Genomic DNA, 26,634 nt, shown 5'->3' with positions numbered 1-26,634 from the left:
CAGAGAAGAGAGAGAGAAAGAGAGAGAGAGAGAGAGAGAGAGAGAGAGAGAGAGAGAGAGAGAGAGAAAGACCAAGAGAGAAGCCATAATCTACATAATAAAAACCCAGTGGTCATAACGCCGTAATGACCAAACAACCGGTCACCATGAAGTGCATGGAGCACCTCTAGGTCCCACCCCCGTGGCCCACAGGCTCCGATTGCAGCAAGGCTGGAAGGCGGGCCTGCAGGCGGGTGTGGCAGCGAGCGTGGTGAGGTGCAAGCGGAAAGGTGCGTGCCGGTGGGCGGGGCTGCAAGCTCAGTGAGGCGTGCGGCACGATTTCACATGCTGAGCTTCTAGTGTCTTTTATAATTTAATCTTAGAAGTGACACACCATCACTTCTGCTGTGTTCTGTGGGTCACACAGACCAGCCCTAGAACAGTGTGGTGAGGACTGCACAAGGGCAGGAATACAAGGAGGTGGGGGTCATCTGCATCTTGGGAGCATAATGATTATATTTACTGATGTTAGATTCCTTTGAAGCCTGGCTCAGCCACTTATTACCTGAGTGACCTTAGGTAAGCCATTTAAAATCCTGGTGTCTGCATTTTCTCATTTAGAGAATAGAAATACTTCACCCATCTCAAGTTAATTCATGCAAAGCATCTAGAATAATTCCTGGCACATGGTAAAAACAGTGTAAGTGTGAGCTCTTACTATCAGTTTTCATACTGATGGCCTTATATTTAGTTCTTCCTCAACTCCTTGGTTGTTTATGCCCTGCTTCCTTCCTTCTCCCTTGCAAAAAACTTACTCTACTTTACAATGCCTTGTTTATACCACCAGATAACAGTGTTAAAGTATTTACCCCTTCTGGTTATGTTTTTCATATTAACTGAGAATAATGTCTTGAGCTTAAGGATGAAGCTGCCAGCTGTGCATATTGTAATGGACTTTAGAGAGTTGGTTGGGCTTTTCCTAGTTCCCTGGAATTTCCTCTTTAAAAACAATATACACATTGCCATATGTCCTTTGGTGAATATAGTCCTAGGAATTGATACTTTGTAGTTAAAAGATATTTCAAAATGTCTTATAAAGACTATCACTGACATTTCTTAAGTCAGTGTATCTTAAGCTAGAAATGTGTGTTTGTTTATATGTGCATAATCAGTGAATATTTAACTGGAAATATATAATCCTAATATATAAAAACCCTGGGTCTGTCATGACCGGAGGCTTGACCAACCAGAAGTCAGTCCTGCAGTCAGCGCTGGGTTGCCTGGCGACCCAGTGATGACTGCTGAGAGAGCTGTGAATCAGGCCCAGAGAGAGGCCTGAATAGAGAAGCAGGGTCTGATCCGTAGCCTGTGTGGCAGCTGTTGATCAGCATTTGCCTCTCTCTTTCTCTCCGGGTCGGGCCAGCAGCTGCGCCTCCATTTCTCTCCAGGCCTCCACCTGGGCTGTTGATCAGCCCTGCCTTTCTGATCAGGCCCCATTGATAGGCCCAGAGACTCTGACTGGCATAGATACTGACCAATCAGAACCAAATCTGGGTCAACTGTGAGGAGCCAATGGCTGCCTAGGAGGCAGAGCTTTTGACACTGACTGGCATAGAAACTGACCAATCAGAACCAAATTGGCTGACAGAGGAGGGCAGTTGGGGATGAGATCAGGCCGGCAGGGGAGGGCAGTTGGGGGCAGCCAGGCCAGTAGGAGAGGGCAGTTGGGGGCGACCAGGCTGGCAGGGGAGGGCAGTTGGGGATGAGATCAGGCCAGCAAGGGAGGGCAGTTAGGGGTTATCAGGCAGGCAGAGGCAGTTGGGGACGAGATCAGGCCAGCAGGGGAGAGCAGTTAGGAGGGATCAGGCAGGCAGACAGGTGAGCAGTTAGGAGCCAGTGGTCCCAGATTGTGAGAAGGATGTCCGACTGCCGGTTTAGGCCCGATCCCACAGGACATCCCCCAAGGGGTCCCTGATTGGAGAGGGTGCAGGCTGGGCTGAGGGAACCACTAGTGTATATCCCTTTCAAAGGAATACATCTAAATCAAAATTAATAAATTCTGTGCATTAAAGGATACAATCAACAAATTTAAAAAGGAAACCTATAGAATGAGAGAAAAATGCAAATCATATTTCTGATAAGGGGTTAATATCCAACATATAAAGAACTCCTAGAACACAACAACAACAGCCCAAACATCCCTCTTTAAAAATGGGCAAAAGACTTGAATAGACATTACTCCAAAGAAGATATACAAATACCCAATGAGTACATGAAAAGATGTTCAACATCACTAGTGAATCATTAAGGAATTCCCAATCAAAGTAACAATGTAATAACATTTGACATCCATCAGGATGGCTACTAAAAAAACAACAGCAGAAAATAGCAAGAGATGGTATGGCTCTAGTGAAAAGGGAATGGAAAATGGTGCAGCCACTATGGAAAATAGTATGGAGGTTCCTCAAAAAATTAAAAGTAGAGCTACCTTATGACCCAGCAGGGTTGCAAAGAGATATTTCTACATCCATGTTCATAGTGGCATTATTCACGATAGCCAAAAAATAGAGCAACCCAAGTGTCTATAGACAAATAAATGGATAAACAAAGTATGGAATATATCTCTCATATATAATATATATATGTATATGTATACATATATATAATATGTAATATATATCATATATATGTATATACTATATATACCATAGTGTGTGTGTGTGTGTGTGTGTGTGTGTGTGTATACACATACTATGGAATATTATTCTATCTTAAAAAGGAAGTTAATTCTGATATAGGCTACAACATGCATGAAACATGAAGGTATTATGCTAAGTGAAACCAGTCACAAAAAGACAAATACTGTATATATTATATGAGGTACTTAGAGTAGTCAAATTAATAGAGACAGAGAGTAAAATGGGGGTTGCCAGGGGCAGGGAAGAGATGAATAGGGTGTTGTTTAATTGGTATGGAGTTTTAGTTTTGTGGGATGAAAATAGTTCTGGAGATTGGTTGCACAACAGAGTGAATGTATTTGACACTACTGATCTATACAATTAAAATTGATTAAGATGGTAAATTTGATGTGTATTTTACCACAATGAAAATACATTTTTAAAAATACATGATTCAAGATGGACAGATTATCATGAGTTTAAATTGATGTCAGTTTTCCAGAATACATATAACATATCTGGAAACAAAAGTCTAATTTCATAGAAAAGGCTATTTTCTAAATTGTTAGTGATCACAAAAGCCAAATTTTAAAAGTAATTGTTATTAAAAGGGAAATGTGAATATTTTGAGTTTGAATTATGAAAATGTATTATTTAGAGCTAAGGTAGGGAATCATTTTATTGAGAGCTACAGATTCACAAAGGAAAGCTAAAACAGATAAGGCCATGCAGAAATAAAAGCAACCTAATTTTCTTAGAGTTGTTTTTTTGTGTGTTTGGGTTTTTTTGTTTTTTGGTTTTTTTTGGTGTGTGTTTTTTTTTAAAAGGAGACCTATCAAATGTTATTTCTTATGTTTAAATGAAGGCTAAGAAACAAGATTTCACACATGTGCAATTATATAAATATTTATTTTATCTAGATCCCTATAATGACTAACAATGGATAAAGAAAGAGAAAATAAGGAAGGAAAGTAGAGGAATCCCTATTGAAGGCAGGTGACATGGACAGAGAGGATCTGAAGGGCCAACTGAGTGGCTCTTCATACCTCTCATCAACATGCAGAGTTTAACCAGTACCCCAGCCCCACACAATAAAGCCACTGAGAGTTCCGAGTTCAGCTGGGAACACCTTATCTTTCCTGGCCTCCTTTCAGGCCGTTGGTGCTCACAGAGCCATTATCTACAACTTTGGAGCAAGAACAGTTCTCTCCCGTGCTCCACCTCCTTTTTGTGCCATAACCTCTTGTTTCCTGGCCTCGGAATGGGGACCAGGGCCTTGAACATTGATCTGGTTTCACTGCAGTGACTGTAACTACTCCAGCCTGTCCTGCTGAGGTGCGGTTTAGTGACTTCTTAGACAAGCTTTTCTGGGGAGAGACTTCTAGTTTCAATACCATCCCAGAAGGCTACCCGAGAGCAGGCTAGTTATTCCTGTGATACTGTGCTTGCCTTGATAAGCCCCCAGGCCCAGCTGGCCCCCAGCTCCTATTAGAAAGAGTCAAATGTTAAAAACATGAAGCCTTTGGTTCTGACTGGCAGCCCTCCCCCTCTTCACCCCAACTGGTCTTTTCTGTCACATGCAGGACTGAACAACCTTTGGAAATCTCAAAGGATCAATAATAATAACGCTACCACCCGTGTCCCTGTGATCTTTGCATGTCCTATTACATCGTCATACATGATCTCACTTGAAAACAACAGCAACACAAGTTGGATAATGTCAGTGTCATTCCCAGTTTACGGATAAAGACAGTGAAATGAGACTCATAGAAGGCCAGGAAATATCAGGAACTTACTCAAGCCCACCCAGTGAGTTAGTTTCAGAGTAAAAGTTAGAATTCTTTTGATTCAACTCCAAATACTAGTATAACCAGAAGCAGAGGCCTGAGAGAATTTTGCAGCATTTCCCTTACCAACATCAAAGGAGAGTGACGATGTGCGTCGGAAAAAGGATTCATATCATGAAAGGGCCATTTGGCTAATAGACCTTAAGACCACTAGGCCCTCATTGCAACTATTTTCCCTATTTCCATCCTGCATGACACTGAATAAAGGGCCTTTAATTGCGATACCACGTTTTAAGGGTCCTATAATGTGCTGAGCACCCAATGGCCTTTTATCCCTCAGCAGACCATGGTTTCTCAGTGGCACCTCCCCTTTTTCTCCTAGTAGAGACTCATTAGTTTTTCCTGGTAACTAGGAAACACATGAATGGTTTATGGAGTACTTGAAAGTCAACTGTGTCTCATAAATAGGGCTGCCACATTTAGCAAATAAAAATACAGAATGCTCAATTAAAACTGAACTTGAGATAAACTAATTTTTTAAGTAGAATTCCTAAGTTTTGTATTTTATCTGGCAACCCTACTCAGAAATAAATAAGAATAATAGATATTTTTGTTTGTTTGGCTGCATTTAAGAGTTCTTATGGAAGACACCAAATATTCTTCAGGTTCTATAATTAGGGATTACCTCTTATTTTAAAACACATTTTTTGTCATCTTGACTCTAATAAGGCAGTCCTGAGTTTCAGCTAATTAAATTGAAATAGAAACTCTGATCTCCGTGTGATTCTGTTTCCAGCTTGTTAAAGGTGCTCTCTTCTACATCTGAATTAATTGAATATTGAATTAGGAGGAGCCTAGTTAATTCATCAAGAGAAATTTAATTTCATTTTAACTTGAAACACCTGAATCCTTAAACGTGGTGCTCTAAATTCACCTAAGCTAAGGTAAAAAATTACAGCAAAAAAAGGGGGGGTGGGGGGAGGACATGATAGTACCGATTGGTGAGATTAAGAGAGACAGAACTGTATGCTATTTACTCAATTAAATGAGGTATATGTGATCATCTCCATGGTAACAAGTCATATAAAGACATTCAGAGTAGAGGGCGATCAAAGGTTTGGTTTAATAGAAGGTTTGCATATGAAAATTTAAAAATGAACAAGATTGTAATGTCTATAACAGAAGGTATAAAAATTAATATATATCCAGGATAGTATAGCATGCCCTTAATATTGCTCCATCAATTGAAACCTGCACTTTTCTTGAAATGCAAGGACAAGAAAAGTGCAGAAGGATCCTAGCAATTTGTAAAAAGTGCCTGTAGGATTAGAGAATGGCTTGAAAACCTGGTGTTTTATGTCAAGTGCAGTTGTCAACTCTGGCTCCATTGTGCTCATCCTCACAGCACTATGATTTATGTGAACAGCCATATGTTGTTGCTTTGTGCCCAGATTTAACCCTATACAGTACTAGAACTTCAAATTTGAGTCCACTTCACTCCAAGTTAGGAAAGCACAGTGATATTTATTAACCACAATAGAACTCCACTTCTGGGAAGTGGATCAATTAATTACCGTAACCATGGAGATAGAATGCTATGACTGGACTATCTCCGTGGTTAGAGGAATTCATTGATTCTTCAAGTAAACAAATGTTTAGTGAGGCTCCTCTAGGTTGTCAGGCATTAATCTAGGCACTGAAATTTGTCAGTTCAAAAACAAACAAAAAAAGATTTTAAAAATTTAATTCTAATGGGATGATTATAGCCTAGTGAGGGGAGATTAATAATCAAGGCCATTCATTCATTCATTCATTCATTCCATAAGCAAATATTCATTGAGCCCCTTAATGCCAGGCACTGTTGTGGACACTGGAATTGTAGTAATAAACAAAACAGACAATAATCTCTGCCTCATGTAGTTTGCAATACAGAGGGAGGAGCCAGACAATAAACTTAACCAATCAGTAAATTGTATGTTAGGAGGTGATAAGTGCTACAGGGGGAGGGGAGGGAGGGTTCTGGGGAGGGGGGCAGGATAAGGGGAAATAGGGATTGGGGGAGGGGTTGCTGAGTACAGTTTTAGAGGGAGTGGCCAGAAAAGGACTCAAGGATAAGGGGATGGATGTTTGAGTAAAACCTGGGTGAGTGAAGGAGGGAGCCATGAGCCATCCAGGGAGGCATGGAATCCAAGCCAGGTCAGTTAGAGTCTCTCTCTCTGATCTTTTGTAACCAAAGCTGACCAACACCCACCACTGTTTCTCTGATTCCAAAGTGGTAGAGAGGGAAACCTAGAGCTGCTAAAAACTGTGTTCCCTACTTCATGAGAAAGTGGTGATAGAACACAGAGAAAGAAGAGACAAGAAATGGAGAATGAGGTCTGGCGGGAGGGATAGGGGGCTGGTGAGGAGGGGGCTGGAGCCCTTGGTTCATGTAGAGCCTGGGGCCAACTCTGCAGTTTGGTTACAAGAGACAATGTTTTCCTTCTTTTACCTAAGCTAACTCCAGTTGTGTTTCTGTGACTTACAGGCAAAAAGTGTTACCACATGGAAGGGGACCAACTGGCCATTTTGGAGCCAGCTTTTCAGCTTTTCCTAGAGGTACATCTCCTGAGAGCACCCACTCTCAAAGGCTGGTGCCCTGGGCAGGGAAGCAGCTGTATTCATCTACCCTCCCAGAGTCATGTTTCTTAGATGTTTGGTACTTAGGGCTTGTAAATTTTCAGGGGGAAGAAAAAAAAAGTAAGTCGGGCTGCCATCTTTTTATTTGGTCAAATGACAGCATGAGAAAATAAATAGACCAATAAATAAATAACCACTGTCATGATTATTTCATGCACGGTGGGGGCCAGGATAAAGGCTAGCATTGTGAGTGGAGTAAAATAGTCTTATCAAAGACCCCCTTTATTTTTCTCCTTCCGCAAAGGACTGGGGAAAGCTCCTCAGAGACCAGCAGCGGTCACCTGGCCAGTGCTCACAACTACTGCCCTAGAGCACACGGACTTAGACCTTCCAGGATGGGCTAGTAATGCTTTCCAATTAGGTGACTTGTTTTATTAGACTTTAAAGGCCATGAGCAAAAGGGTTTTGTAGCTGGCCAAGAATTGGCTTGCCTTGGGGGAGGATAGAATATTGACCTTCCATCATTGAGGGAAAGAGGGAGGATAGTGTTTTGGTGGGTTACTTGTTCTCCAAGGGCCGCCTCTTCAGAGTTTGCTCAGCCTGCTTGAAGGAGGCAATCCAATCCTGGGGAACTTTGTGTGTAACCTCCAACAGCTTTGCTGGATTACCTCCTTAGAATTTCCCTTTTGTCTAGGATGACTGTTCTTCAGAGCACTGTGTTGTGCTGAAGCAGATGTTGACAGAGATTTTCTGTAAAGGGCCAGAAAATCAATGTTTTAGGCTGTGTGGGCTATGCAGTCTCTACTGGAGCTGCTCAACTCTGTTCATATTGTGCAAAAGCAACCATGGGCAATATGTCAACAAATGGGTGGGACTATGTTCCAGTAAAAAGTTATTTACAGAAACAGATGGAAGGCCAGATTTGGCCCGCAGGCCACTTTTTACTGGCTTGTGTTTAGAACGTGGTTCAAAATATCCAAATTAAACCCTTCTCTTTGGTTAAAGATGCTGATGAAGTTTGTTACCTTTGCTCAGGGGTGGAGGGAGGGGGACTACATTCTTGGACTCTAATCTAGGGCTCCCCTTGTAGCTTATTGCTAGGACATTAGGCCACATTTATTCTCTGTAAAAGAGAATATTTTTATTATGGTGGGTTTGTCTTGTATCTTGTGAAATGTAAAGATTTCTCAAACCAGAGAATAAATTCAGTGTTCTTGTTATGGATTGAATTTATCCTCTCTTAAATGTATGTGTTGAAGTCCTAGTCCTCAATGCTTCAGCATGTGACTTTGTTTGGAAATAGGGCCATTGCAGATGTGATTAATTAAGTTAAAATTGGGTGATTACTGGAGTAGGTTGGGCCTTAATCCAATATGACAGGTGTTTTTATTAAAGGGGGAAATTTGGACACAGATACTCACAGGGGAGTGCCATGTGAAGACTGCAGTTATGCTACCACAAGCCAAGGAACAACCAGAAGCTCAGAGACAGGCCTGGAACAGGTCCTTCTTTGGTGTATTCAGAGGGACCATGGCCCTGTCAACACCTTGACTTGACTTCTAGCTTTCAGGACTGTGAGAGAGTGTCTGTGGTTTAAAGTACTCAGCATGTGGTACTTTGTTATGACAGCCCTAGGAAATAAATATGGTTCCATAATGAAAAAGCATGACCCAAAGTAGACCAATCATGGATTTTGCATCTCAGGATGGCCCTGTCAGTTAGAAGATGGAAGGTTGGGCATTTTCTAAAGAGTGTGACCCGGGATTATAGATAGAAAAAAGGTTGTTGACATCTTCCTGGGTTGATCCAGCTTTATGAGGATATGTTGTTTAGGCCACCCTGAGTGCAAACCCAGAGGCCAAGGCACTTGGAAGGGCCTGCCAGCCACACATACCGGTGAGGAGATCCTAGGTCCCCCAAGGAGAGCTCTTTGCTGCAGCTTGGCTGGCGTCTCTCCCTCATGTGTTCTGGTCACCTGGTTTCCATCAGTGCCTCTGCTTTGCTGGCTCAGGCTTTCTTCTTTAATCCTTAAGGTATTTTCTGTAGCATTTAAAATGTTCCACTTCCCACTTATACTAAGATACACAGAAGTAGTCCAAAATGTGGTGGAGTGAACTTAAATGTGAGTCACACGTTCAAATCTATTTTTAAAATCGAACAGATTTTTGGTTTCTCTGAGCTGAATGCATGTGTTCTTCACATGAGCTTTCTCCCAGACCATGGGAAGAGAGGCTTGCGCTGATTTATTCTTCCTTTAAAACATACCAAGGACACATCCTTCAAAGGTAAAATTCTGACCTTTCTTTAAGCCTCAGAGGACAATTTCCTGGAAAACAGTAGAATTCTTAATACTAATGCCTATCCTATCTAATAAAAGAGTAATATGCAAATTAACCATCACTCCGCTACACCAACAAGCCACACCCACAAGCCACACCCTCCAGCCAATCAGGAGCGAGTATGAAAATTAACCCAACCAAGATGGCTGTGGCCATGGAGAGAGCAGAAGGGAGGCTTGGGTTTCCCCTGCGATGGAGGAAACCAAGCTTTCCACACACCCTGGCTGGCCCAGGCCTCTGCTTAAGGCTACAAAGTTTCAATTATAGAAGATAAATTAATCCCAACAAAAATGGCGGCAGCCACGGAGCTGGAGAGAGCAGGAGGCTAGGGTTGCCCCCGGCGATGGAGGAAGCCAAGTTTCTGCAGCCCTGGCCTGCTTTGGCCTCCGCTTAAGGCTACAAAGTTTCAATTATAGAAGATACATAAATCCCAACAGAAATGGCTGCCACCATGGAGCAAGCAGAAGGCTTGGCTCCGCTCCAGGCTACAAAGTTTCAATTGTAGAAGATAAATAAATCCCAGATACCAGGGCCTCCGCTTGGGTCGCCGGGGGGCATGGCCGGCCTGCAAACCAACACAAGCCCCTTGCCCAGGCCGCCCCACTCTCCAAAGGAACCATCATCCTGATCCGGGACACCCTTCAGGGCAAACCAGCTGGCCCCCACCCATGCACCAGGCCTCTATCCTACCTAATAAAAGAGTAATATGCAGATTGACCATCATTCCAACACACAAGATGGCTGCCCCCATGTGGTCAAAGATCCTGCCCCCATGTGGACACAAGATGGCCACCACAAGATGGCCAGCAGGGGAGGGCAGTTGGGAGGGACCAGGCCTGCAAGGGAGGGCAGTTGTGGGTGATCAGGCCAGCAGGGGAGGGCAGTTGGGAGGGACCAGGCCTGCAAGGGAGGGCAGTTGCGGGCAATCAAGCCTGCAGGGGAGGGCAGTTAGGGGTGACAAGGCTGGCAGAGGAGGGAAGTTGGGGGCAAACAGGCTGGCAGGGGAGCAGTTAGACATCAATCAGGCTGGCAGAGGAGTGGGGCAATCAGGAAGGCAAGCAGACGAGCAGTTGGGAGCCAGCAGTCCTGGATTGTGAGAGGGATGTCCGACTGCCCGTTTAGGCCCGATCCCGCTGGGCCTAAACGGGCAGTCGGACATCCCTCGATCCCTCGAGGGGTCCCAGATTGGAGAGGGTGCAGGCTGGGCTGAGGGACAACCCCCCCCCCCCCCCGTGCACAAATTTCATGCACCAGGCCTCTAGTTCTAAAATAATTATACAAATGACCTTATAGATAGGTAAGTTGGTAGAACTGGGATATCATTGTCATTCTTTCATTCCATAAATGTTAACTAAACTTCCAATACAGACCCTACTGTATGGAAATCAGGTGACCATTACCATTTTGTAAGCATCCCAAAGGATATGACAAAAGGGTGTGTTTGCCAATGTTTACATTGCCAATTGTAAAAGCTGCCAATAGTTCAACAGGCACTGGGCATTAGACATCACCTCAACTCAGCACAGTCTACTAGGATCTTAATAAAAGGGTGTTCTGCCACAAGCTCAGCAATCTTATCTTGTAGCCTCAATCTTATCTTGCTTTATCAGTTTTCCCATTTACCTTTCCTAGTTCCACCAAGCTGCCTGGCTCGGACACCTTCCCATCTCAAGGGTTGTCTCAGAAGTACATAGGGTTGCCCATAAATGCTTTCTCACTAATACACTTTCTGCCCCCTCAATCCTCCCTAGCTAGCAGCTCACTTGAAGTCCACCCCACTTAGGCATCATGAATAGTACTTTATAGTATATTCTCATCCCTCCTTCCTCTCACTTTATAAACTCTCCAATACCATGACCCAACTCCTTGGTATCTGTGAGAAAGGAAAAGAAAGCAGAATGGAAATTATCACCACTGGCTTGGCAATTAGTTGGGCAAAGATGGCCCTCTCTGTGTGTAACTTCATTTGTGCTATGAACTGTAAAGTCTGGAAGAATTTGTGTTGCCCCAAAACAGAGTATGAATCACTCCTTCCTTCTGTGTTTTATTCATGCTTTCATCACTGTACACATAACAATTGAACTGAGCTACTCATTCTCATGCCTGCTTTCCTAGTTAGAGAATGTCAATGGCTTTATGTTTTCCATCAACTTAGGTACCTTTAAGGTTCTTTGTGCCTTCTGGGTGAAAATTAAAACAGTAGAATGTTAAAGCTTTGAAAACATCTAATACACCTCTCATTTTCATACAAGGAAATAGGCTCCATTGAATCAGTAGCAAATCCCACTCTAGAACTTAGATCTTCTGGGCTTGCTTAGCAGAGGTTAGAACATGTCTGATGGCTTTGAAATTATGTTCATCTGTGCTCAAAGCCTGGCCCTTTCTTATAGTTGGATAAGCTTGGGCAAGCCATATCTATTAAGCTATGTTTTCTCATCTGTAGAAAGAGAATATTATAGAGTCAGTTACTTAAAGAGGTTTTCATAAGGAATAAATGAAGTAATACCTATAATGTGCCCAGTACAACCCATGACAACTCAATAAATGGTCACTCACTCATTTTTTTTGCCAATCTTCTTTAATGCTGTGTCTACCCATTCCCATGTGAATAGTGAGAAGAGTGCTACGTTCTTCTCACTATTTCATGTGGGCTTCCTAACATTTACTTGCTTCAACTAGTGATGAAAACTCTTGCTTTGATGTCAGCATTTCCAAGATAGCAGAAGGACTGGCCAAATGGCCACCTCCCTGGGTCAATGGAAGTTTCCTGTCTTATACTCTGTAACTAGAATGAAGTAATAGGTTCTGGGCCATATTAGGAAACCTGGAATCAAATACTCCTTGCTAAATAGGCTTTGAAGATCCTTGACCATCTGCCCCTATGTATCAAAGGCAGTACATTGCAGAGGTTCAGAACATGGGCTTCAAGTCAAGCAAGTATAGCCTTGCATCCCAGCTCTGCCTCTTATTAGTTGTGCAAGGTTGGACAAGTTACTTAAATTCTCTGTATTCTCAATCTACTTGCCTGTAAAATGAGAATACAATAATATTTTCCTTAGAGGTTATTGTAAAAACTAAATCAGATAATGTACACAGAGGATCTAGAATTTGGTGGGCAGTAAGTAATGGAGGCTACAAGCCGACTCATAAATCAAGTCATATGTACTCTAAAGCTCAGAAGAGAAAAGTCCCTTCTTTATGCTCTTAACTACTTGGATTTGCCACTTGTTTAATTACCCTGAGATCAATATTTTTTTCATCATCTAGAATTATTTTGAACTGTGGTCAGATACCATGATTAGAGATAAATTGGAGACCATGGTCTCTGTCACCAAACAGTGAATTCCATTTGGACAGAAGTTAGGTGATGTTTTATTTGAAGAAAGGCTGGATTCAGAGTTAAGAAAACTGCATTCTAATCTCAACCTTGCCATTAACAAATTATGTGATATTCAGCAAATTGTTATCAGCTTTGTTTCAGTTTTCTTAGCTAAATTATGAGGTAGTTGCACTAGATGTTCTTTAAGTCCTGTAGGGACTTGAAGTCATTTTAAGAATTCTGGCTTTTGCTCTCAGTGAAATAGCATTGATGGGTTGAACAGAGGAGTGATATGGTCTGACTTATGTTTTAAGAGGATCCCTCTGGTTACTGTCTACTGAGGGAGTGCAGACAGAACTATAGTCAATAAGAAAAATGATGGACCAGGGTGCAGACAATGGAAGTGTAAAGAAGGGCTAAGTCTTAGGATATATTTTGAAGGTAGAGCTGACAGGACTTGCTGTTGGATTGGAGGTTGAGTGTGAAACAAAGAGATGAGTCAAGAAGTCTTGGCCTTGGATTGAGCAACTGGAAAGATGTAGTTGACACTGACTGAGATAAAACAAGTTTGTGGGGTAAGATCAGGAGTTTGATTTTAAGAAAGTTAACATTTCAGATGCCTGTAGGCACTGTGTAGGCAGCTTGACATATGATTCTGTAGTCCCGGGAAAGTGTTAAATCTAGAATTTGTCAGCCAATAGATGGTATTTACAACCATGAGACTGGATGCAAGCACCAAAAAAAAATGACAGAAAATAGAGAAGAAAAGAAATCTAAGCCCAAGTCCCGGGCTGTCCCATGGTAAAGTGTCAGGGAGATGAGGAAAAACCAAGTAAGGTTTACAAGAAGTGGTGACTCATGAGATAGAAGGAAATCTAGGAGAGCGTGCATCCTATAAACCAGTACAGAGTACTCTCAGGAATCTATCATTCCAGGACACAAAACAGTCTGCAGAAATGAGTCAAGGACCATCATAGATTCCTGCACAGGCAATTAGAATCCATTGTTGCCTGAAATTCCTGAGAGCTTAGGGTGGAGCTTGTATTAGTCTCTGGGGGAGAGGGGGATTCGGTTAGAAGTTGTTTATGGATTTATTCTTCAACCTTTCTAAGCAGTTTATGCCTGGGACTGGTAGACAGTTGGTTCTACAATGAGGTCTAAGTCAGGGACCAGATTATAATTTGAGGAAAGAAAAAAAATTAACATTTGGATTAAAATTAATCTCAACTGCAAGCTACTAATTTTTATTCCTGTGCTTCTTTACACACACTGTTAATGATTTCTCAATCAAAAACACACTGCTGGGTAATGCCTAGCTGGGCCAGCTATTCCCCACAGTCCTTTGAAATGCTGAGTTTTAAGTTATAAAAGTTGTGCCTCCTCAAAGGACATCTGAAGATGAAAGTTAGCCTCTCTCCCCCTCAGCAATGAATTATGTGGGTCTCTTTTATTATCCCCTCATTTGTAGGAAATGGAAACTCTTTCATAATGTTTAATGGGCTCGTCACATGTTATTTCACGCATCATTAACATAACTGGATAATAAAATTGATGTTTAAAATACCCTACTTATTCTATGTAAGGTGTGAATATGCAGTGACCATGATTAACCCAAGACAGGAAGAGGGCAGGATAACAATTCTGGAGCATAGGAAGCAAGTTCCCTGCCCTGCCTGCTTGTTTGGGGGAAAAATAATAGTCATAATACCTATCATTTGTGCTCTATGTCTATCCCCTTATTCAGTCTTTACATAAATTGTATGAGGCAATATAGTCCTAGTTTTCTTGAATAGGAACTTTATATTAACTAGATTACTTGGATCCCCTGATAGAAGGGTTGTATCATGGACTGAATTGTGTTAGTCCACTACTTTGAGTATGACTGTATTTGAGATACAGTTTTCAAAGCAACTTAAACAGTAGGAGACCAGGTCATAGAATGTAGGAGGGATGGGGCTGGAGGGGTTAGGGAGAACACTGCAGGCTATGGTAGGGTTTGGGATTAAATATAATGGCAGCCTGAACTATGGTAATGGTGGTGGACTGGAAAGGAGGAGATATGGCTAAGATAGAATCTACTACATTGGTTACTAAGGGAGGAGCCAGTGTGACTGTGGGGTTCTCAGACCAGACTGAATGAATAAGGGTGTCAGTTACAGACATGCACAGCTGAGAAGAGCAATGTCTGGTTCTGAAGGAAAGAAGGTGTGTGTGGTGTTAGACAGGTGTCTCACACTGTGCATTCTGACCCCTGCCCACCATGGCATGTTGAACTGGGCTCTGGTCTCCCTCCCTTTACCTTGGTTCTTCCTTCACCAATAGCATCACTATTAACCATCACTCTCAGTCCTTTGATAATACATCAGGGGCAGATCTAAGTTTTGTGCAGATTGAAGCTTATACAATTTGATAGGCCCTTTTTGAGAAAAAAAGAACTAAGTTAAGAATAGGGTCTTGGAAGGGGACTGCAAGCGAGGAGCCCTGAAACTTGAGCTTCCTATTTATAAAATTCACTTATGCTATATCATTTACATGATTCACTCACCTAAGCTCACATTTATTTGGAGAACTCTCGGTTTTTCTCTTGAGGAAAAGCTCCTGAAAAGCAAGGTGGATGCCTCCTCCATGTTCTGTGTGGCAGGCTCATGGCTAATATTTTGATCTAATGCCCCACAGACTTCCCTGCTTAAAACCAGACCTTGAAGCAGGCTTTTAGAATTTGAAAGCCCTTGAGTTTTACAAGAGGGCTCTAGAATGACTACAAAAAATCCTGCTGGTCATTGGGGGGCAGGGGCAGGTGTCAAAAGGTGGCCTCAATGTGGGACTGGTAACAAAGACCAATGGCAAGGGAGACAACAGCAATGCATGCCAACATGAAGACATTGACAAGGGGAAACAGAAAGGAAGGGGAAATACCAAAATGGCAAACAAACCTGGAAGTAATTGAGTTTGCCTAAATTGGAGCAAGATCATGTTTGTTTTGAAATTAAGCAAAAGTTGGAACTATGATTAAATTCTGTTATAGGAATAAAAAACAAGTTCCATTTCTTTTAAAAAAATTATGTTATTTATTGATTTTAGAAAGAGATGAAGAGAGAGGGATTAAAGAGATAGAGACATCCATCATCTGCCTCCTGCACGCCCACTACTGAGGATCGAGCCTGCAACCCAGGCATGTGCTCCAACTGGGGACTTCTTGGTTCATAGGTCGATGCTCAACCACTGAGCAACACTGGCCGGGCAATTTCTTGTTTATCCAAATATAGGGCTTGCAAATTTGTACCTGCTTTGTATATTAAAAAAAATAAAAATGACCACTTCTCACAGGCACCACTACTGAGCAGTGGTGAGGACGGTTCCTTGAACTGGTATTTTTGCTTGAAGCTCTGGATCTCATACTGGATTGCTCTGGGGTGGGGTAGGGCTGGAGCGGGTAGGGAGACCACTGCAGGCTATGGCAGGGTTTGGGATTAAATATAATGGCAGCCTGAATTATGGCTCTCAAATGACTTGTTCAGTGATTTGCAAAACCCTCTTTGAGTGCCTCCTCTGCTTAGCACCCAGCTGCATTCATTGCATGTTGAGTGGACTGGTGCATATCAGATAAGAATTTTTCCTTCTGGAGTTTATAATATGAAAAGCTAAGACTAACTTTGATGAAACAGGAAACAATATAAGACAAATACTAAAGGGAATGGAGCATAAGTGCCATTGGAATTCAGAAGAGGATGATAAACAGGGGCTGGAATAATCTAAGTGTGGCCACTCAAAGTGTGGTCCATGGACCAGTAGCATCAGGGTGACTGGGAAAAGGTTAGAAATGCAGAATCTCAGGCGCTACTCAATACCTATTGGAAAAGAGTCTACATTTTCACAAGATCCTCATGTATGGTTTATACCAGTAATCGGCAAACTGCGGCTTGCGAGCCACATGCGGCTCACGAGCCGCAGTTTGTCGCTCTGTTGACTAATGAGTTTGCCGACCACTGGTTTATACTTTAAAGTTAAGAAGCATGGCTCTATGAGAGTTAGTTTGTAACCTGAACTTTAAAAAATGGATAAGATTTGTAGAAGCTTAATATCTATTGGTGCTATATTTTTTAGGCCCAGTATTCCATTTCAGGCTTAGTAAATGGAATCCTTGATATTGAAAGCCTTTCTGATTAGTAAAAGGACTCTGGATATAGGTGTGTGTGGGGGGGAGGGGTATCTATGCAGAAGGAAGATGGAATTCCAAAGAGTACCGTCATTTGGAACAACTAATAACTAGATATAAAGGCTGAAAATACAAGAATAAAACCCCACCTGATTTTCTGAATACAGACCCTTGTGGGGAAATTTATATTTGTAACCATACTACTCTTCATTCAATAACCTCCCCACTCCCCAAAAGTATTCTTGCTAAGATATGCACAAGAGGCCTTCATGGGAACATCCAGACTTTAAAAACTTTAATCCTATTTCTTCTGGAATGTAATAGTTCATCTCAAAGACTTATATGAGAAGTGCCTCTCATGGTTAATAATTGGCATCTCTAACTCCTCAAGTTTTATAGAGTATGCATTCCTTGGTTTGGTAAAATAACTTAGGTTTTATTTGTTTCTCTACCTTTGGCCAAAGGAAATTAAAAATATTGATGATTCTGGTAGTTACAGTAGGTCCTCAAATAACATTATTTTAATCAACGTTATAACGATGCTGCTGGAACTCAACTCTTATTTATATCAATTAGCCCAGTGGTCGGCAAACTGCGGCTTGCGAGCCACATGTGGCTGGTGAGCCAAGGTTTGTCGCTCTGTTGACTAATGAGTTTGCCGACCACTGAATTAGCCCATGGTAAAATTGGTTTCATTTTGCTTAAAGCTTCAACTCTATTGATGATGGTGAGGACTTGCTGAACTTGAAGGTTTAAAGAGGTTTTCTTTTTAGTCAGATTTGTATCCTGTCACCTACCTCCACAGGTGTCTTACCTTGAGCCCTACCTCCTCCCTCTCCTTTTCCTCCCTTTCCTCTTCATCCTCTCCTCCTCCATCTCCACCCTGTTCCCTTCTTCTACCTCTCCCTCTTTTCATCTGATCCCCCATTGTGGCTTCTTCTTTTTTTCTTTTTTATTGAAATTTTTGGGGTGACATAGGTTAATAAAATTATATAGATTTTAGGTGTATAATTCTACAATACATCATCTGTACATTTTTTTGCATGTTCACCAACCAAGTCAAGTCTCCTTCCATTCCCCCTTTACCCTCTTCTACCTCCCTCAACCCTCTTTCCTTCTGGTGATAATCACCATACTGTTGTCTGTTTTTATGAGGTGTTTTCTTTTTAATCCCTTCACCTTTTTCACTCAGCCTCTGAAATCCTGTTAGAGGGGAGGGGGGTTTCGGGGCCACTGTGGCTTCTTAAATCATCTCTACTGTAGCCACACATGCTGAATAGTCTCCCGTGCTGTAATTGTTTTTTTTTCTACCAAGACTGCCATTTGATTTGCTTCTCTGAAGCTCAGATGTCATGTTCACAGCTGTCAAGAATTATCCCACATCTGGACCTCTGTGCCTCTCTAGTGCCTCACAGGACTTTCAAACCTGTAATATTGCTGTGTGTGTCTCTGCCTTGAGTAGCTTCTTAGACTCTAAACTCTTTGAAAGCAAGGATTTTGCTTTATTTAGCTTTATATCCCTATGTCTGGCAAAAAAAAAAAAGGTACTTATCAAATCATTGATAAAAGGTATTTAACAAATCATTGTTGAATAAATTAATAATGATAGAAAGATGAGCAAAAGAGATTCCTGACAAAGTAAAAAAAAAAAAAAAAAGAACAGGCATGAATGCTGTGAGGGGTAGAAGGGTGGCTTGATATGTATTTAGAACAGGAATCCACAGATGTTTTCTGTAAAGGGCCAGATATTAAATATTTTAGGTTTTGTGAGCCATACAGTCTCTGTACCAATTATTTAATTTTGTCACTGTATTGTGAAACAAGCTACAGGCAATGTATTAATGATGGGTGTGGTTATGGTCCAATAAAACTTTATTTATGGATACTGAATTTTGAATTTCATATAATTGTTATGTCATGAAATACTATTCTTTGTAAAATTTTTCCAGCCCTTAAAAACTAAAAGCTATCATTAGCCTGCAGGCAGTAGGAAAATGGGGTGGATTTGGCTCTCAGGACAGAGTTTGCTGACCCCTAATTTAGAGCAATAATTAAAATGTATAGATTGCAATTTAAAAAAATTCACATCAAAGTTTTTATGTTGGTCAAAAGGACAGTGATTGAATAAATTAGAGCACATTTATGACATTTTTTGCAGCCAATTAAAATAATATAAAGACTATATAGCAATATGGAAATGCTATGATAAATACCAAGTTGAATAAAGCAGACTCAAAAATTATGTCTACTCTGATTATAATTATGTTAAATGAAATGTGAATAAACTATGCACAAATTATGTATGCACAGGACTGAAAAGGAAAATGAAAGCTGCTTGATTTATATGAAGTTGGGACTGTGGGTAATTTATTTTTACCTAAATGTGAATATCAACCTTCTTTCTAATTCTCAGATTCTATGATGCCATTACCATGGATATTTAGCTCAAATGAGTTCACCAGGTGAGCTCCCTTTGCAGACAAAGAAGGAAGAGGACATAACCTAGATTGGCCAGAGGTTAGGGGAGTTTTAAGCAGTTTTCCAGTTAAGCTTTTCTGCAAAACAACTCCACACTTAGTGGCCTAAAACAACAACCATTGTATTATACTCACAGATTCTGTGGGCTAGCAATTCAATCAAGGCACAGCAGCTATGGCATGTCTCTACCCTACCAGGTCTGTGACCTCAGCTGGAAAGCCCAGAATGCCTGCAGGAGACTTGAACAGCTAGGGGCCAGAGGATCCACTTCTGAGATGGCTTCTTCACTTCCTCCCTGGAGCTGGGCAGGGATATTTACAAGGATGGTGCATTCGTTTCCTAAGGCTGTCGGAACAAAGTACCACAAACTGGGTGGCTAAAACAACAGAAATGTATTGTCTCACAGTCTGGAGACTAGACACCCAAGATTGAGGTGTAGGCAGAGCTGGTTCCTAATGAGGGCCATGCCCCTCTCCTAGCTTTCAGTGGGTCACTGGCCATCTTTGACATTCCTTTGCCTGTAGGTACATCATGCCAATCTATGCTTTCATATTTACATGGTGTTATCCTGTGGGCATGACTATCTCTGTGTCCAAATTCCTCCTTTTTAAAGAACACCAGTCATTTTAGCTCTACTGACTTCATCTTAATTGGAACATCTACAAAGACCCAGTTTTCACAAAAGGTCACACTCAGCAGTATTGGGGGGTTGGGATGTCAGCATCTCTTATTGGATGCTACTCATACCATAACAATTGAGCTCAGCTAGGACTGTCCACCATAGCACTTACACAGGGCCTGTGTACATGGCATGGGGCTGGGAACTGAGAAGATCATCCCCAAAGCAAGCTTTCCAGGTGAACTAGCTTTGGAAGCCATACTGTATTGGTAGAAGTAGTCACAAGTGTGCCCAGATTCAAGAGAAGGACATCGACCTCGCCTCCAAATGGAAGGAGTACCAAAGAATTTGCAGTAATTTTTAACAACCACTGCAAGTAAGGATCTTTAACGTAGGGTTTGTGGGCCCATTGGGAGTCCACAGATGCCTTCCAGAAGCTATGCAACATGTTGTATGAACTCAATTTCTTTTCTCTGGGGCATGAGTTCACAGCACTCATTCTATGTTCAAAAAGGTCTATGACCTACAAAATGATTAGGAAGTACTGGAATATTGGGTCCATCTGCTGCTTCTAAACAGAAAGTGACACTCCTCCCTTTCTCTAATTCAGAGAAAATATTTTCTATCTCTGGCTGGACATCAGAGCCAGCCTTTCTCTTTCCCTGAGGCAGCTTCTGCCATCTGCCAAATGGTGCTGTTTCATGACCCTGTGTCCTTGAAGCTGCTCAGAAGCCTTAGAGGGAAGTCCTCAATGATCTCAGAGTGCTCTGGCTCCTAGGTGCATAGATATGGATTAAAAAGCTGCCTGTACCCCACTCCCTGGACCTGGGAGGCTCTCGGATATCCCCCCACCAGCAGTTCTAGAGATCTGGGTCCGAGAGATCTGAGAGGGCTCCTTCCAGAGCCATGGCCTCTTTCTATTCTTCTTCCAACATTGTTTGTGCCTCTGTGCTATTTGGATACCAGCCTGTTTCTTCCACCAGCTAAAGAACTCTTTTGGGAGCAAGTACCTCTCTTATTTCTCTGTATATTAAAAAAAATACTTAGTACTACATCTTGCATATGATAATGTCCAAAACAGTTGGTGATTTAAAAACACCAAAGCTGAGCTGTATAAAGTTAGAAGAGGTCCCCAGGGACTCTGGTGTCAGCTTTGAGCACAAGGACACTGATTATTCATGTAGTTAGAACACAGGGCTTCAAGGGCTCAGCATGCTAGGAAGGTCTCACTTGGGGGAAGATGTCAGCTGCAAACAGGAGTCACAGATTAGGAGATTGGAGCAGGAGGAGTGAAATTTAGAGGTAGGTGGGATTCTGATCCTGGTTCTGTCACTAATACTCAGTGGGACACTGGCCAGGCATTTCTATATGGCATAGTGGAAACAGTGTGACTCTTGATGCTCCTATGTATTAGTTATGAGAGAGGCAAATGTCTGGCCCCTCAAAGCCAGACTTCCTGGGTTTGCGTCCTGGCTCCTCCTCTGATTGCCTATGACCTTGGGTATTAATGAATCTCTAGAATCCTCAGCTGCTTCATCTGTCAACTTCCTGAGCTCAACAGCCCCTACCAAATGTTCTCCATGAGACAGGCACTGTTCTAAATACACCACCTGTCTTCGCTCCTTTCGTCCTCAGAATGACCCTACTAACTAGGCAGTGTTAATACCCCATTTACCACTGGTGCAACTGAGGCACAGGGAGGGGATAACCTTCCCACGGTCACATTTCTGTCAAGGGGTACAGCTGGCATTTGAATCAGGCTGTTCCCTTAAGCACTTTACCACATAGCTCTCTGACCTGGTGAGCCTACATTACTTAGCACACAGATAGTTGTTAGAACTAATGATCATTTTGAATCTCACAACCTCATCTTCAAGGTAGGGATGATACTACCTAATTGGGGGTAGAGATGACACTGATAAAGCCCTAATCTGTGCACATGGGACTGCGATGCCTAGGTTTGTTGTCTCTGTTGATAGCCACATGGCAAGTAGATGGGCCACTGATCTTGACGACACAGACTGAGAGACCAGGACCTCTTAGTGGTTATTAATCCCATATTGTTTGATGTTTTCTAGCTTGAATAGTGCTTTACTCATAGCAGATGCTAAAAAAATACAGTATGGTTTATTGATTTCTCCAGAACTAAAGAATTCCCACCACTCTTGCATAGGCTACTCTGAAAGAAGAGGTGAGAGAAGTGCTGGGCAAAAATAATCCTTGACTCCATTCCTGATTTCAGTCCTATTTCAAGAAGAAACTCACATCTCGTGCACTATATTGGCCTGCCAGAAAGTCACTTAATGCCAACTCATATTCAATCGGTATTGTGGATGTTGCCACCTCTTGTTAATGCACGGTTCCTGTTGCTCAGCTTTTATGTTGTCTATGCAGATTGATACTGTCTGTCTTAGACTGCTGGCTGCTTCAGGCTGGGGACCATATCTATTTATTTACTGTCAGTAGTACCATGCCAACTATCAAGCTCAAAAACATTTTTTGACTGACTCAGCTGCTATTGATCCTGTTGGAGCTAAAGTCTAGCGTTGGTTATTTACCATCTTGATTTTTGACTTTGTGGCCAGACAATTATGTACCATGATATCCTGGTCTTGGCTCACCTACATTGTTATTACTTGGTGGCCAGGGCCTGTGTGCTGAAGATGAGGAGTGGTGGTTAACATGACGGAGAAAGTGGAGTTGGTTCATAGCAGACTTTGTAGGAGTGGGCTTATTAGGAGAGGAGGGAACTGTTATTAAGCAAGCACTACCATGGTCAGGCAGCAGGGGAGGAGCTTTCTCAATGGAATGGGAATGGACACCCAATGGACACCAGTGGTTTGGGGAGGTGTTGAGGGCAGTGTTCATTGCCTACTCCTCCTATTTGCAGAGACCACTAGGTCAGCAAAAACCCACCCTGACTTCTTGGCCCTCCTTATTTATTTCTCTCCCTGGAGGAGAAATGTGCTATCGGATTGTGGGGTCCATCACTGGTCCATGGTTTTTAGTGTAGGTTGAAATAGTAGCCACCTAAAGATATCAAGCCATAATCCCCGAAATTTGTAACTCTTCCCTTATTGGGGAAGGGGTCTCTGCAGGTGTGATTAGGTATCAGGGTGTATACTAGTCTGCTAGCGCTACCATAGCAAAATAACAAAATACCGGGTGGCTTAAACAATATAAATGAATCTTTTCATGGTTCTTGAGAATACAAGTTCAGAATCAAAGTACTGGTAGGGTTGATTTTTCCTGAGGCCTTTATCCTTGGCTTGCAGACAGCTACCTCTCACTGTGTCCTCACATGGCCTTCACTCTGCATTCTCTTCTTATGAAGACATAAGATCCTATTGGATTAGGGCACTAGTCTTGTGGCCTCATTTAACCTCAATTACTTATTAAAGGCCTTATCTTCAAGTAAAATTACATTGGGAATTAGGGCTCAACATCTGAAGTCAGGGGATAATAAAATTCAGTCCATAACAGGAGGTTATCCTGAATTTTCCAGGTGACCCCCAAATGCCATTACAAGTGTCAATTGAATAATCAGAGAGAGACAGAAGGAGATCTGAGACAGATACAGAGGACAAGACACAGAAATGAGAAGACGGGTTGAGGGGCACAGAAGCAGAAACTGGAATGATGCTGCAAGTCAAGGCATGTTGACAGCCACCAGAAACTGGAAGAGGTCCTTTTCCTTCTCTCTCTGCCCATCCAGGATAAGGCAACAATTGTGATAAATGTGTCGGCTCTACACACCAGAATTTTTCTCTGATGTGGCCTCTACCAAAGTCTAGACTGGGCAGGGAGAGACAGAAAGTGTTATGGCTGACAATATTCACAGGCCCCTTTGGTCACTTACCATTGTCACATCCTTCAATCTGGATTTCATTAGCATAAAGCCTCACATATTGATCTCCATCTACCTGATGCTATGCATCTCCTAAACTTCTTCTGAATTGGGGTATGAAGGAGAGGGGTATTACTTACTAATGCCTTTAAAGCCCCAACAGAGTACATGGGACGTGGGTCTGTGTTTGGTTGGAGAGAGAAAGCCTCTTTTACAGATAGGACGTGATCTCTCAGGACCTCTGCCTGAGGAAAAGGCAGGAGTGGAAATGGATACGGGGAACTCTGGCACAAGACCTGAGTTCAGATCTCAGCTCTGACCCTTCCCAGCTGTACAACTGTGGGTAGATCCGCGTTTCTCTCTGCTCAGTTTGCCCACCTGTGAAATAGGGACAAGTCAGAGGCCCCTGCCTCCTAGGTGTGAGGATTAAACAAATGAATTCATAAAGCACTTTGGACAGCTTAACCAAGATTCACAGAAAGGCCCTAATAGATATAAGCTATTATTCTCTAGAAAAAAGGTCTAGAGAAGTGGAGAAAAAGAAATTGCAATCAAATGTAGATATAAATTCTCTCCCCTAAATGAACTTGGGGAAAACTCAGCTGCATTTAAATACCTGGCCTGACACACGGTTGAGGTGACCAGTAATGAACCAAGGCCTTAGGAGGGTGAGGAAAGGGAGCTGCAGGCTGCTGCTGGGATGGATAAGACCTGTGACAGCCTTTCAGCCACTCACAGCAACGGCATGTGGCAGGGCAGCACAGAGGGCTTTGCTCGCCTCACATGTCATTGAATTAATGTTACGCTAATGAAACTTATCAATGTACAATTAGGAAAGAAGGGAGGGTCACTTGTTCATTAACTCAATACATTTTTATTGAGTGCCTGCTATATGGTATTTATTTTTATTTTATTTATTTTTTTAAAACCCATCATCAAAGTTTTTATTTAGATATTCAGATCTGAACAAGATATCTGAGGCTAACCTAGTCTTCTTTATTTTATTTTATTTTATTTTATTTTATTTTATTTTATTTTATTCTTTATTGATTAAGGTATTACATATGTGTCCTTATCCCCCCATTAACCCCCACACACACTCATGCCCTCACCCCCCTGGTGTCTGTGTCCATTGGTTAGGCTTATATGCATGCATACAAGTCCTTTGGTTGATCTCTCCCCCTTACCCCCACCCTCCCCTACCTTTCCTCTGAGGTTTGACGGTCTGTGCTATACGGTATTTAAAAATGTATTCTTATAACAGAGCACACAGCAGGTACGAATGAATGACATTATGAGTAAGTGAATCAATAAACTACCGTAGCAAGGTAATACCTTGATCACAAAACACAGCCCATATCATTAAAAAGGAGGTATAGGTCATTTAAAAAACATATGCACAGCTCTGCTCATGGCACACAATTTCCTGCACCAAGTGGAGGGAGGCAGGAATTAAGGGCTAAGGTGTCCCTTCCCAGCAGCATCCCTTAGCCCTAAGGAACATCCACATTGCAGACAGAGCATATGTATAAAAACAGAAAGCAGAAGCTCCGGGGTCCTTCAGCATCCCTCAGCTTCTGAGCTTGCTCTCACCTCCTTCTAGAGCAATACCCAGCCAACAGCCCAAGAGACCACATCAGGAAGCTACAGGCAGTGATTTCATCCAGGAAATTGATGAACACTATCTCACAAGTGGAGGCCACCATGAGTGCATCTCAGTCCTGCGGTCCCCATGTCTAGTGCTTCCTGTCCTGATGCTGGTGTGGGACTGTGTGATGCAAGTACCACTAAGAATACCTTGACTGAAGTTACTGTTTCCTTCTGAAGCCTGTTCAAAGCCTGTTTATTCCTCCGGGGACATTCTGACTCTTAATTCCAATAACATGCTCTGAGATTATTAAAAGACCTTCCAAAAACATGGGCAGAGAGGAACGGCAGAAAAAATACACAGCTGCATGGGGCTGGAAGAATCCTGGCTCTGAGGGAAACTCAGGGTGTAGGGCAAAGGTTCCAGAGCTTCTGGGAGGGAAGTGTTTTGTAGAGGATGCGCTAAGTAAATCCTCACTCATGCAGTGCAAGTTTTGGCACGGAAATCCTTGTTTACAGGGGACCAGAGCCAATAGGAAGGTTGTAGATTTTACTAGGCTTGCAAGGAAGTGGATGTTAAATGGGAAGGGAGAGTAAAGGACCAAGTGGAGCAAAAAAGAAAAAAAGAATAAGAAAAAAAGAGATAAAAGAGAATGAGTGTCAGATCGGGAGAAGACAGAATGGCAAGAAGAAACTTGACTTCTACATTCCTCCAAGTTTGTTTTAGCACAATATCTGCATCTCTAAGAGGCAGCCTTATCTTGAGGGACTGACTTCAAACAGCAAGGATGCTCATATTGCTGTTGACTCCTATTTGTCAATGTCTGTGCTTTTCTCACTAAGTTATTGCTCATGACAAGGCAGAAAGAAACATTGCTAATAACCACGTGAGGATACAATTGTTTGGTTGGAAGAAAAGCAAAATCTTTTGCCATAGTAACTAATGTTTACTCTGTGTCAGACACTGCGCAAGGATCTGGGCATGCACATGGTCGTTGGTGAGACCGAGTACTTGCTTTCATAGTGATTACCAGCTTAACATGTTAAACGAGTCATTGAGGTTTTTAAACAGAGAAGTGTCATGTTACTATTACATTTTACTAAGAGTGCTCTGGGCTGTGTTGTGGAGAATGCATTGGAAAAAGGCAGAGACAAAGGCAGAGAGAATGGTTAGTGGCTAGGAGGCTGTTAGAGTAGTTCAAGTGAGAGATGATGGATGCATGGGA

The sequence above is a fragment of the Plecotus auritus genome, assembly GCF_963455305.1.
Source record: "Plecotus auritus genome assembly, chromosome: 2".
Lineage (NCBI taxonomy): Eukaryota > Metazoa > Chordata > Mammalia > Chiroptera > Vespertilionidae > Plecotus > Plecotus auritus.
Note: the sequence above shows the minus strand (reverse complement) of the source record.